The sequence below is a fragment of the Lactuca sativa genome, chromosome 8 (genome assembly GCF_002870075.4).
Source record: "Lactuca sativa cultivar Salinas chromosome 8, Lsat_Salinas_v11, whole genome shotgun sequence".
Taxonomy (NCBI): Eukaryota; Viridiplantae; Streptophyta; class Magnoliopsida; order Asterales; family Asteraceae; genus Lactuca; species Lactuca sativa.
The window spans coordinates 150,380,515-150,395,212 of record NC_056630.2 but is presented as its reverse complement, the minus strand read 5'-3'; positions in this window follow the sequence as shown (position 1 = coordinate 150,395,212).

Sequence of the window (14,698 nt, the reverse complement as noted above, 5' to 3'; positions counted from 1 at the left end):
AATTATGGTTTACATGGTGTAACCCTAATTGTGACACACTATATAAACATCTTATTCTTTTCAAAATCGGCAACCATCAGAGACTGTGAAGGAATGGTGAGGGCTAGCCGATTTCATGAAGTATATCATTTCTCTCTAAGTTATTCCATGTGTATTTGATGTTGTGTGAACCATTTGAGGTGTCACACTTGGGGCACAAGGCTCTCGAGCTTCACGGAGTCAAGCTACATCAACAAGGTATGTATTCTATCCATTTTATTAGCCAAGTCTGAAAAGACTGTATGCTATTTAGGGTAATACCTTGGAATATTCATATATGGATGTATAATAGAGAAAACATAGATATAAGGTATTTAGGGTTGCATGTACACTTAGGAGTGTTAGAATGCTCAAAACCCAACACCTGTGACTCTGTCTTCTAGTAGGAACCTCGGGTTATTAGAAGTTGAGTAGCCAGTTGGGAGTTAAGTGCAATGAACTCGGCAATGTTTCAGCGTGGGCAGTCTATTAGGGAGCTAGACCATCTCGAGACTTCAGATTTCAGATTGAGTAAATGTGATCATATTACAAGGAATTCGTTTATCATCAGCTTTCAAATCCCTACGAGGGTTGGTTACAGTTGTCTTGGAAAGGCTGGGGTATGCTTGTAGTTGTGGCCGTGTTGCTCAAGTTATTTAGCGTGTTAGGAATGGTAAGGAGTGATTTTAAGGAGAAAATCTAATTTAAGTGAAGGAGAGTTGTCACATTCCATTTAAAATATTGTAATTAAATAATAAACTGGAACCCTAATATGTAAATTTATATTTTATATTATTTTATAATATCCTTAAAATCCATAATATTTAGCGGGGTGTTGGTTTCGGGGAGCAAAATGATATAAGTTGGAGTTTCGGTGGTTAAATTGTAATTCTAGGATTTATTTTGTAAAGATTTTCAGAAGCCAGGGGGTGTTGGTATCATTTGGACTTAATATTAAAGGATTTATGGAAGCAGGGGCTAAAGAGTAAGTTATGGACCTAAGTTGAAAAGGTTTTGTGGAGGAGGTGCCATTTGGTAACATTTGGATTTAATTTGATAGAAAAAGGACAAGGAGGGACTAAAAGTGTCAATATGGATCAATTTTTGAATTGAACGGAACTTATAAAGCTGTCACCATGTAACCCTAACCCTAATACATCAACAGTCGCCGCCCCCTAACTTCTAGCCGCCACCACTGGTGTTGAGGTCCCAAACCACTGGAGCCAACCACCTATCGTTCATCCTACCGTTGGGAAACGAAGTTGTGTGTGTTGTTGCCGCCTTTTGCTCATTAGACTGCCCTTCAGTCGTCATTGCCACTTCCTCCAACTATTGCATTGTCGCCGCTGTTGTGCCCAATCGTTGAAGACAAAGTCGCCGCTAACGTTGGTGGTAAGTTTTGTTGTCGTTCGTTGTGGTCTCGGCCCGACTGCACTTGTTTCCTTTCCGACTCATAGCTACTATCTTCGTGGGTACTCCCGACGAAGACGAATATCACCGTCGTCGTTTATTCAAGCGTGGAAGCTATTGTTGCTTGTGTTGGGTCATGTCTCTTCTCCGCCATCCACAGGTGTAGCTCCGCATCCACTAGCACTACTTCCGTTTGCAAGCTCAGCCCGTCACCGTATGCCACCAAGTGGGTGGTGGTGTTCCTTTTCCTGATTGTTATTTCGAGATGCTTGGATATTTTTAGAAAAAAATCATAACCACCACCATGAGGCGGTGGCCGCCGCTGTGAGCCGCCGTTGACCACCACTACCCAAGTTAGTAGTGGGTGGTGCCCGACTTATTTAACCCTAATTTACATAATGAAACCCTAATTGACCTAATAAAACCCTAATTGACCTAAAAACATAACCATTTGACTAATGGGCACGCGATTGGGTTGGAAACCCTAATTAGGGTTTAGAAAACACTAATTTTGGATTTGTAGGTTTGGACTTATCGGAACCCGCGTTTTGGGCCATTGGAATTCAATTATGAATTACACCCGATCACACCGTATGATTTACCTAGTAGAATTATGGACTTAATGGATTAAGTCCTTAATGGGTTAAGTAAGAACACTTAACCCTAATCGTCATTTTATGTGAAAACCCTAATTTTGCTTGGGCCTTGAGTTGGGTCTTTTTATTGGGCTTTGGTGATTGGGATATTGATGGGCCATCCAAGAACAAGTATATGGACTAGAATATTAATGGGCTTTAGGGTAAGGCCCATGTGAGGGATTTTGGCCCAATTTGGAAAATTGGGCCTTATGTTGGGCTTTGGTCCATTGGTTGACTTTTGGGCCTTTGGAGTGTGAGTTTGGGCCTTGGGCTTGAATCAAGCTAGGTTTGGGGTAAATTAGACTTTTACCCCAAGCATGGACTTATGGTTATGTATTGGAACCCAATTATTAATTGAGTATTGTTTCGATGTTGACAGTTCGGGAATCTGTCATTCAGTAGCTAGGGTTTTTTCCGCCGGACTTCAGCAATGTGAGGTGAGTTCTCTTCACTATATCAACAGGGTATAAGGCACCAAGGTTGTCCCTTTGGATTGTTATCCTGGTTATAGTATGCTTGTATACTATAGTGATATGTATGATCTATGCTTGTTTGTTGATTGTTTATGTGTTATGAGTATGTCGATATATGTGTGTATGATTGGGTTGAAGCGGTCCTGCTTTGTGTCGAAGGCCAACAGACCCAGGGCGGCCCGGATAGACTGCAGGCCCTACGAGGTGGACCGATCAGGCTGAAGGCCAGACGAGCGGTCCATACAAGCTGTAGGCCCTGCAAGGCGGTCTAGTCAGGTTGATGGTTCAGTAATCTGCTAGATCTGCATCCTGGTAAATAGGATGGAATTATGCTTATTGATTTGTTAGATCCGTATCCTCGTAGTTAGGATGGTGTTATGATTAGTGATATGTTATATATGTTTGACTATTTGCGCATGTTATCTAGCTTGTGATATCTATGTGATTGGTTGTGTGATTACGGTTGGGTTGAGGCGGTTCTGCTATGTGTAGAAGGCTAACAGACCCAGGGCATTCCAGATAGGCTGAAGGCCCGGTGCGGATGGTCCAGTTAGGCCGAAGGCCCGGAGAATGCTCCATACAGACTGTAGGCCTGGTAAGGGCGGACCAGACATGCTGATGGTTCTGAGAGTAGGTCAGATAGATTGAAGGCCCGAGGGGGGGAGGGGAGGCGGTTGTCCAGTCATACTATAAACTCTATATGCATACATTTTGATATGATATTGTTCTGGTTGTTTGGTGTTTGTATTTTGGGGGTAACTCACTAAGCTTTGGAGATTACATTTATCGATTATTGTTTTAGGTACATCTTATGACCGCGGAAAGGCGAAGACATGACCGTACACTTCCTCATATTTTGATTTGGATTTCTGGGATAATTTGATATGGAACTATCTTGAAAACATTTTGTAATAAATAATGGTTTTGGATCGTTTAAAAAGTTTTAAATTTTTATGAATTTTTATGGATGTTACATCAACAGCGTAAGGTGAGTTACCTTCCAGTAGATGTGGGTCGAAGGCACCAATGTCGGCCGACTAGTAGTTGATTATAGTTGAGATGATTGTCTTTGTGATAATTGTTTGGTATGCCACTATCTGTTAGGTTTTATGTGCTAGTATGCTATGATATTATGTGATAGTGGTAGGAGGGGTGGGTTAGACCCCGTAACCGGTTGAGCCAAACCAGAGGGTAGGTCGGGCACCCAAATATTCCTGATAGCATATTATGCTATGTTATTATGTGGTAGTGGTAGGGGTGAAATAGCCCCTATAACCGGTTGAAATAAACCGGAGGGTATGTCGGGCACCCAGATATGGCTGGTAGGGTAGGTCAAGCACCGAGATATGCTTGAAAGCGTAGGTCGGGCACCCAGATATGTCTGGCAGGGGGTAGGTCGGGCACCCCGGTATGCCTGACATGTGTAGGTTGAGCACCCAGATATGCTCAACAGGATAGGTCGGGCACCCAAATATGCCTGGCAGTATGTTTATTGTATGGTATGTGGTATGATTGGAGGAACTCACTAAGCTTCGTTCTCACGGTTTTCAGTTTTGGTTTCAGATACTTTTTCTTCAAAATGAAAGGAGTCGGCATGATCGCAACACATCACACTATGTTTTCTGCATATGATATTTTTGGGATTATACTCTGATGATGTTTCATTACGACATTTTTTGATTATTGACATATTGGTTTTGATATGGATGACAGTATGGATGTTTTTATACTATCGCTTTTTATATTAACTTAGTTAAAATTAAATTTTTGGCCTTGAATATTGGGATGTTACAATATGCTTCTTCTCCAGATCTCCGACGTTTCAGAGCTGATGAAGCACGAGAAAAACTTTATGATCCGCTTCGTCGGAATAACAGATCTGATAGAGCATGAAGCTCGTTCACCCCTGATGTCCAACCACCTCCAGACCTACTTCTTTCTTCGTGTTTTGCTCTGGAACTCGGCGAGTTGGAGGCCCAACTCGTCGAGTAGACTCGATTTTGACCAGGAGGTTTAGTGACCTACTCGACGAGTCGGGAGACCGACTCGAAGAGTAGGGCTTTCTGGATGAAACCCTAATATTTAGGGTTTGCACCCTATTTAAACAACATACCCTGCCTCAACCCACCCCCCATCGTCCCTCCCAACTCAGAAAAACCCTAAAACAAAACCCTAACCTGGTTTGAGTGTTTTTGAGCCATTTTTGTGTGCTTGTGGTGATCGTGAAGCTTGAGAAGGAAGAAGGAGCTTGGAAGTTCGAGTGGAAGCTAGTAGATCTAAAGGTGGTGCCCTATTGCCAGCTCATTTGAGGTAAAAAGTTGAATCCTTAACCATCTATCTCTTAGATCTCTAGTTAAGTCTCATTTCTACCTTTTCTAAGCCTTAGAGGTGCCATACTCGAAATTTTGTGGTTCATTGAGGATATAGCGTCAGATCTGGAACCATTGGGGGTTCTTATGGCGTAAAGGTGTCAACTTTATTTCCATAAGCACCCCATGCATCTTGTAGACTTCATTTTGGGGTCATTTAGGCCACACACCCCTTACATGGATGTAAAGATTGGAACTTTACGTAAAATATGGACCCTAGGAGGTCAGATCTATGATTTGGATGCAATAAGACCGATTAAAATCCACTGTATAATTTTGGACAAAGAGGGACTCGACAAGTCGCTTAGGTGACTCGGCGAGTCGGGTCACAGTTTCCCCCAAAATGACTTCTAGATGTGGTCTTTGGTTAAGTTGAAGGAAAACTCATCTTGTTGGGGTTAGTTATGGACTTGAAGATCAAAGGACTCGACGAGTTCAAAGAGGAACTCGGAGAGTTCAAGGAGGAACTCGGAGGGTTCAAGGCAATGTCCCAACCACATGAAGACGGACTCAGCGAGTTCAAAGAGAACTCGGCGAGTCATACACTAAACACCTTCATATTGATGAAGATGAACTCGACAAGTTCAAGTAGGAACTCGGCGAATCATTTGAAGAAGGTCCCGATGTTTTGTTGAAGGAGAAATCGTCGAACTCTTGCTAGACTCGTTGAGTAGGTACGGGGTTGTAGCATTTTGTGGACACAGGGACTCGACAAGTTGGTGGACCAACTCGGCGAGTCTGGTCAACGAGATGTTGACCTTGATCAAAGTAGAATTTGACCTTGACATTGACTTGGACTTGAGTTGACCCTTATAGGGGTTATGAGTATGAACTGGTAATGTAGAAAGGATGTTGTGTAGGGATTGAGGAGTCGAGAAGAGTTGATTTCCATACCGAGGACAGTGCAGACACAACACGACGTTAAGGTGAGTTACCTTCCAGTAGAGGTGGGTCTATGGCCACAATGCCGACCCACCAGCCGGAGTTGTCTTTAGATTATTGTATTTGTGATAATTGTCTAGGTTTGCTACTACCTGATGTGTCTTATGTGCCATTATGATATATTATATGCGATAATGGTAGTAGGAGGGGAATGGTCCTCCGATTCGGTGGTTAGGACTGAAGGGTAGGTCAGACACACCAGATATGTCTGACAGCATGATTCTGATATGTTATTATGTGATAGTGGTAGGGTGTAAAATAGTCCCGTGGCCGGTTGGGATAGACCGGAGGGTAGGTAGGCACCCCAGAATGTCCTGACACGGGTAGGTCAGCACCCTAGAATGGCTTGACATGGGTAGGTCAGCACCCAGAGAGGTTTGACATAGGTAGGTCGGGCTCCCCTGAATTACCTGGTAGTATGTATGATTGTCTGGTATGTGGTATGATGGGGGAACTCACTAAGCTTTGTTCTTACGGTTTTTAGTTTTGGTTTTAGGTACCTCTTCGTCGAAGGGGAAGGAGTCGGCAGGGTAGCAGTGCATCGCACATACGTGATTCCGCATTTGAGATTTCTTGGATTGTACTCTGATATTATTACTATTTGATGATACAGTTATTGAGACATGTAACTATGGTTTATGTATTAATATGATATCATTAATGTTTTCCTCAAACAAATTTTATAAGCAATATAATTAAAACGAAAATTTATGGTCTCGATTTTTGGGATGTTACAAGTTGGTATCAGAGCCTTGATTTGAGTGATTTGGGCACACCTTCGGGGGTATCTAGACTCAAATCGAGGGCTTGAAAGATTTTTACAAGAAAATGGTTTTCTAAAATTTAAAAATAAGGAGTTTTGAGAAAGAACAAGGTGTGTGATGCATGCGACCGGCCGAGCTCAAGTATGTTTTTCCCCAAGATACCAATACATGATGTGTTATGTTATATGATATGATTATGAGAACTCATGCTAGACAAGGCTAAGGATCTAGGGAGGATGCCTTGTATGCCTGTTATGTGATTATGACAACTGCATGCTAGATTAGGGCTAAGGAGCTAGGAAGGATGCTTTATATGCCTATTGTGTGAGCTTATTGAGCTTGATGTTAGGGCTGGTTAGTCAGCAGTATGATAACATGATTAGGTTATGCTTGGTTATGGTTACTCGATGCACAAATGCTGCTTGGAAAGCAGTATTAGTATAAGGGACTTGGTGAAGTCGATGCAATCCTTGAGGAAAGTATGGATAGATGTGGAAGGTAATATGGGCCCGTATTACTGGAAGCAGAGGATTCGTATTCGAATCAAGGAGGGCTAAGAAAGAACCAGGGAACTTGGAGAGTGTGTGAGACCTCTCGAGATTATGTATGACCCTGACGTTTATGTGTTTTATTTCATAATGGTGATTACGCAACATGGAGTAGGAGGTTCAAGGTCTGGATCAGGATCAGGATCAGGCTCGAGTGCGGGGTCCGAGCAGGTTGATGACGGGCTACGCGAGTTCATCGCGTCTGAGATCACGAGGGGTATCCTTGAGGCGACCTTGATCATTTTTGGGTCGATCAAGGAGGGGATTATTAAGCTAATGGAGGATCGCCTCCGGACATTCAAGAGTGACTTGGTGTCCAGCCAGTCAGGGCCGCGCACACTGTCCTTCAAGTATATCAGGGGGAGTGGTGCGCTAGACTTTAACGAGGTAAAGGACCCCATTGCTGCCAGGAGATGGATCGCAGACATTGAGTCTGCACAGTTGACGAGCTTTTACCCGGAAGGGTCGAAGGTCCGCTTTGTTGAGGGTTGTTTGAGGGACATAGCTAGGTATTGGTAGGATTCATTGGTAAATCATTGGGAGCCTCAGCCATCAAGGCCATGAATTGGTCAAACTTTGTTACCAGGTTTAGGGTTGAGTTTGTGCCAGCTGTGGAGCTTCAGTAGCTGGCCAGAGAGTTTCTTGATATGAGACAGACTATTGAGACAGTGGCGGAGATCACTGCCAAGTTCCGATAGAGGGCCTTGTTGGTACCTTAGTATGCAGGGGATGAGGAGATGTGGAAGACCCGCTCTCATGACATGTTAAGGGCTGATATCCGGGAGCATGTCAGCTACTCAACATGCCCGACCCTGGAGTCCATGATTGTCAGGGCAAGGGAGAGGGAGATTGATTTAGAGCACCTCAGGAAGAGGAAGGCAGAGGCGGAGCAGGTTACTGGGGTTTCGGGGAAGAAACCCAAGGGATCCGACACTAGATCGAAGGGCCATTCGGGCTAGAGCCACTGTAGGAAATCTGGCAGGCCGTATGAGGGGGATTGTAGAGCGGGATCATATGGCTGCTACAACTATGGCAAGACGGGACACTTTGGCAGAGATTATACTGCCCCTATCCCCACTATTCAGACATCAGACCTGATTTGCTTTCATTGCAATCAGAGGAGCCATAAAAAGGCCAACTGCCCTAGTTTGACAGCAACAGCAGTAGTGCCAGTGGTGGCGCCAACTCCAGCGACTACACGGGTTATGGATGGACGGAAGGTCAAATTAGAGGCTCTAGTGGTGAGGAGCCAGGCTTTCCAGTTGACAGCTGAGGAGGCACGCACTGCACTTGATGTGGTGACGGGTATGGTTTCTTCTGTCTAATTTTTATTTTATGTCGCTTTTGATATTGATGTGCCTTGTTATATGTTTTGTTTAGGATCATTTCATGTGAACGGTATCCCAGTTTAGGTGTTGTTCGATTCGAGTGGTACCCGATCATTTGTCTCTCTTGCACTTAACAAGAGATTCCCTGAGTCTTCGGGCATGTTGGATTGCCCTGTAGAGGTTGAGATTGCGAACGATCGATCAATGCGAGCATCAGAAATTTTCAGGGATTGTGTTTTGAGGTTGTTCGAGGAACTCAGTTGGTAGACTTGTTTCCATACCATTACGGGGGAATAAGGTTATTATAGGCATGGATTGGTTGAGCCCTAATGGGGTAGTGATCGACTGCGTGCAGCAGTTGGTCCGGGTCAGGACCCCAAGTGGGGGAGAGCTGGTGATTCAGGGCGAGAGGCCACAACATGGACCAACTTTATGTTCACCAGCGAGAACTAGGCGCTATCTCCAGCAGGGGTGCGCAGGGTATGTCGCCTATGTCTTGGATAACCGCGTAAGGCAACGGTGAGTGACGTACCGATGGTACGAGAGTACATGAATGTATTACCAGAGGAGCTGCCTAGGATACCTCAGGAGAGGTAGGCAGAGTTGAGGATCGACCTAGTTCTTGGTGCGGCTCAGATAGGTAAGGCACCGTATCAGTTGGCTCCTCCTGAGATGCAAGAGTTGTCTAGACAACTGCATGAGCTGTTAGACAAGGGATTCATCTGACCGAGCAGTTCACCATAGGGAGCCTCGATTCTATTTGTGAAGAAGAAGGACCGATTGTATCGGATGTGTATAGATTACCGGGAGCTGAATAAGGTAAAGGTTAAGAACCGTTACCCACTCCCGAGGATTGATGATCTCTTTGACCAGCTTTAGGGAGCATCTTGGTTCTCCAAGATTGATGTGCGTTCAGGTTATCATCAGATGAGGTTCAGAGAGGATGATGTACAGAAGACTGCTTTTCGGACGTGATATGGTCACTATGAGTTCGTGGTGATGCCTTTCGGGCTCACTAATGCTCCTTCCGTGTTGGATCGGTATGTGATTCCAAGACACAGGAGCAACAAGAGGAGCACTTGCAAGAGGTGTTTGATACTCTTAGGAGGGAGAGCTTGTATGTCAAGTTCTCCAAGTGTGAGTTCTAGTTGCGCAAGGTGAAGTTTCTTGGGTACCTTGTCAACCAGAACATGATTTCGGTCGACCCGGCCAAAGTGGAGGTCGTGATGATGTGGGAGGTTCCGAGGTCTCCATCTGAGATTCGGACCTTCCTAGGACTAGCAGTTTATTATCGAAGATTCATTCAGGACTTCTCCAAGATAGCCGTGCCCTTGACCCGGTTGACAAGGAACGTCATGGTCTTTAGCTAGGGCCTTGAGCAGCAGGCCAAATTTGAGACACTGAGATGAAGATTGTGCGAGGCGCCAATCTTAGCGCTGGCTGAGGGCATGGAGGATTTTGTAGTGTACTGCGATGCGTCCATCTCGGGTTTGGGCGCGGTATTGATGCAAAGGGGACATGTTATCGCCTACTATTCGAGGCAGTTGAAGCCTCATGAGGTGAACTATCCGACACATGACATGCAGTTGGGGGCAGTTATTTTTGCCCTCAAGATTTGGCGTCATTACCTCTATGGGTTCCATTGTACCATTTACACGGACCATAAGAGTTTGAGGTACCTCATGGATCAACCAAATCTGAATATGAGACAGCGTCGATGGCTAGATTGGTAAAGGATTACGATTGTAAGATCCTCTATCACCCAGGGAAGCCCATTGACATGGCCGATGCGCTTAGCCGCAAGGAAGAGCCGTACAGAGATATTTGCTTAAGGATGACCGTGGTGACTCTTCTATTAAAGGGGATTTGAGAGGCCCAGCAGGAGGCTACGAAGGAGGAACATCATAAGGGTGAGCGTATTGTGGGACAGGTTTCCTCCTTCGATTATAACAACTATGGATTGTTGATACTACACTGTAGGGTGTGGGTCCATACCATGAAGGTGTGCGCCAGGTATCCATGCATCCCGAGGCAACGAAGATGTACAAAGATCTTCGTCATGCCTATTAGTGGCCCTACATGAAGCGGGATGTAGCTTGATATGTTGAGAGATGCCTGACCTGCAGGAAGGTCAAGGCCGAGCACCAGAGGCCTCACAGCAAGACTAACCGTTGGATATCCCGATGTGGAAATGAGAAGATATCACTATGGATTTCATCACGAAGTTTCGTAGGACCGTGCGGGGAGTGGATTCGATTTGGGTCATCATGGACCGGTTCACCAAGAGCGCCCACTTCATTCCAATTCAAGAGAGCATTTCGGCCGAAAGGTTGGCTGACATCACCATCAGAGAGGTAGTGGCTCGGCACGGGGTGCCAGTCTCGGTGGTTTTTGACAGAGACGTGCGGTTCACTTCCAGATTCTAGAAGAAATTTCACGACGAGCTGGGTACTTGTCTGTACTTTAGCACCGCTTTTCACCCGCAGACGGATGGTCAGAGCGAGCAGACCATCTAGACTTTAGAGGATATGCTGCGGGCATGCGTTTTAGACTTCAGAGGTAGTTGGGACACTTACCTTCCATTGGTAGAGTTTTCCTACAATAACAGCTATCATGCGAGTATCACCCGTCCTCCCTTCAAGATGTTGTACGGGAGGAAGTGCAGGACCCCAATATGTTGGGGTGAGGTTGGACAGAGGGTCATAGGGAGTATCGAAGTGGTATTCAAGACTACAGAGTGGATCCAACAGGTTCGGAGCAGGCTTCAGAGTGCTCAAAGTCGGCAGAAGAGTTATGCCGACAAGCGTCATTCGGACTTGGAGTTCCTGGTTGAAGATATGGTGCTCTTAAAGGTGTCACCTTAGAAAGGTGTCATTCGGTTCAGGAAGCAGAGCAAATTGGGCCCCAGCTACATTGGACCCTTCAGTGTTGTAACCCAGGTGGGCAAGGTAGCATATAGGTTGGACCTGCAAGCCAAACTCAATCTGATTCACAATACCTTTCACGTCTCCCAGCTACGGAAGTGTCTAGTAGACGATTCAGCAGTGGTGCCTTTAGAGGATATTCAGGTGGATGATAGCCCGAACTACATCAAGCGGCCAGTAGCAATCCTCGACAAGAAGTCGAGGGATCTGAGGAACTAGAGGGTGGAGCTGGTGAAGATGCAATCGCAGCACCACAAGGGCTCGTAATGGACTTGGGAGCTAGAAGACGAGATGAGGGAGCACAACCCCAAGCTTTTTCCGGATTCAACAACATACTTCGAGGACGATGTCTAAAATAAGTGGGGTAGATTTGTAACACCCGGTTCCTAGTATATATTTTAATTCAAGTAATTTCATGTTTTGCTCTGGGACTCGGCAAGTTGGAGGCCTAACTCGTAGAGTAGACTCGATTTTGACCAGGAGGTTTAGTGACCTACTCGATGAGTCGGGAGACCAACTCGACGAGTAGGGCTTTCTAGATGAAACCCTAATATTTAGGGTCCACCCTATTTAAACAGCTTATCCTACCATAACCAAGCCCCCATCATCCCTCCCAACTCAGAGAAACCCTAAATCAAAACCCTAACCTTATTTGAGTGTTATTGAGCCATTTTTGTGTGTTTATGGTCATTGTGAAGCTTGAGAAGGAAGAAGGAGCTTGGAAGCTCAAGTGGAAGCTAGTAAATCTAGAGGTGGTGCCCTATTTCCAGCTCATTTGAGGTATAAAGCTGAAACGTTGACCATGTATCTCTTAGATCTCTAGTTAGGGTTCATTTCTACCTTTTCTAAGCCTTAGAGGTGCCATACTCGTAATTTTGTGGTTCATTGAGGGTATAGCTTCACATCTGGAACCATTGGGGGTTCTTATGGCATAAAGGTGCCAACTTTATTTCCATAAGCACCCCATGCATCTTGTAGACTTCATTCTCGGGCCATTTCAGCCACACACCCCATGCATGGACGTCTAGATTGGAACTTTACATATAATATGGACCCTAGGAGGTCAGATCTATGATTTGGATGCAATAAGACCGATTAAAATCCATTGTATAGCTTTGGACAAAGAGGTACTCGGTGAGTTGGGTCACAGTTTCCCCCAAAACGACTTATGGAAGTGGTCTTTGGTTAAGTTGAAGGAAAACTAAGAATGTTGGGGTTAGTTATGGAATTGAAGATCAAAGGACTTGAAGAATTCAAGGAGGAACTCGGAGAGTTCAAGGCAATGTTCCAACCACATGAAGACAGACTTGGCGAGTTCAAGGAGAACTCGGTGAGTCATAGACTAAACACCTTCATATGGATGAAGATGAACTCGATGAGTTTAAGGAGGAACTCGGCGAGTCAGCTGAAGAAGGTCCCGATGTTTTGTTGAAGGAGAAATCGTTGAGCTCTTGCTAGACTCGACGAGTAGGGATGGGGTTGTAGCATTTTGTGGACGTAGGGACTCGACGAGTTGGTGGACCAACTCAGCGAGTCTGGTCAACCAAATGTTGACCTTGACCAAAGTGGACTTTGACCAAGGTTTTGACCTTGACTTTGAGTTGGACTTGAGTTGACCCTCATAGAGGTTATGAGTATGAAATGGTAACGTGGAAAGGATGTTGTGTAGGGATTGAGGAGTCGAGAAGAATTGATTTCCATACCAAGGACAGTGCAGACACTACATGACATTGAGGTGAGCTACCTTCCAGTAGAGGTGGGTCTACGGCCATAATGCCGGCCTACCAGAAGGAGTTGTCTTTAGATGATTGGCTTCGTGATATTTGTCTAGGTTTGCTACTACCTGATGTGTCTTATGTTCCTGTATGATATGTTATATGTGATAATGGTAGTAGGAGGGGAATAGCCCCCCGATTCGACTGTTAGGAGCAAAGGGTAGGTCGGGCACCTCGGATATGTCTGAACGCATGATTATAATATGCTATTATGTGATAGTTGTAGGGATGAAACAGTCCCCGTGGCCGATTGAGATAGACCGTAGGGTAGGCAGGTGCCCCATAATGGCTTAACACGGATAGATCATCACCCTAGAATGGCTTGACATGGGTAGGTCAGCACCCCAGAATGGCTTGACATGGGTAGGTCGGGCTCCCCAGAATTGCCCGGCAGGATGTATGATTGTCGAAGGGGAAAGAGCCGGCAGGGTAGCAGCGCATCGCACACACATGATTCCGCATTTGAGATTTTTGGGATTGTACTCTGACATTATTACTATTTGATGATACGCTTTTTGAGACATGTAACTATGGTTTATGAATTAATATGATATCAGTAATGTTTTCGTCAAACAAATTTTATAAACAATATAATTAAAATGAAAATTTCTGGTGTCGATTTTTGAGATGTTACAAAATGTTTGCATTAAAATATTAAATTGTGTATTAATGAATCAATATGTTTATTAAACTGTGAATTTGACATTGTAAACTGAATATAGCTTATACACGATATTTTTTTTTAAAATCTATAATTTAGAAAAAAAAAATGATTTTATCATGTCATAAATCTATTTTTTATTAGAATCTTATATATTTGGCTGCAAATATAAAATACTATGTATTAAAAAGTATTACCAATGAAACGAGAACTACAATATTTGCTCTATTAAACTGTCAATACGACCAGAAAATATCATTGAATTTAGTATTAAGCCAGTAGTGGTCCGATGGTGGTTCGACGGCGGTTCGTTGGTGGTCTGACGGTTGTCCAACAACAAGTGTCAACTAGTTGTAAACTAGGAAATGGAAAATTTTTGGTTAATATAATACTAATGTTTGATTTATCCAAAATGTCCTTAATGAAAACATTTAAAAATATGGTTCTTAGGGTTCTTAAAATATTTGGGTTCTCATTTAAACCACTACCTATATATATATATATATATATATATATATATATATATATATATATATATATATATATATATATATATATATATATATATATATATATATATATACCCTTAATTAGGTATACCCAAACTTACAATACTTTGTCGTTTTATATCATATATATATATATATATATATATATATATATATATATATATATATATATATATATATATATATATTGTAATTATCTAATATTCTTATAATTTAACTTTTAATTAGATTAATACTTCCAATATTTTTATAAATTTCACAATTGTCTTCATTTTACATAATTTTTATTTTCAACTATAATATATATTGCCTAATAGATATTCGGAAAAAAAATATATG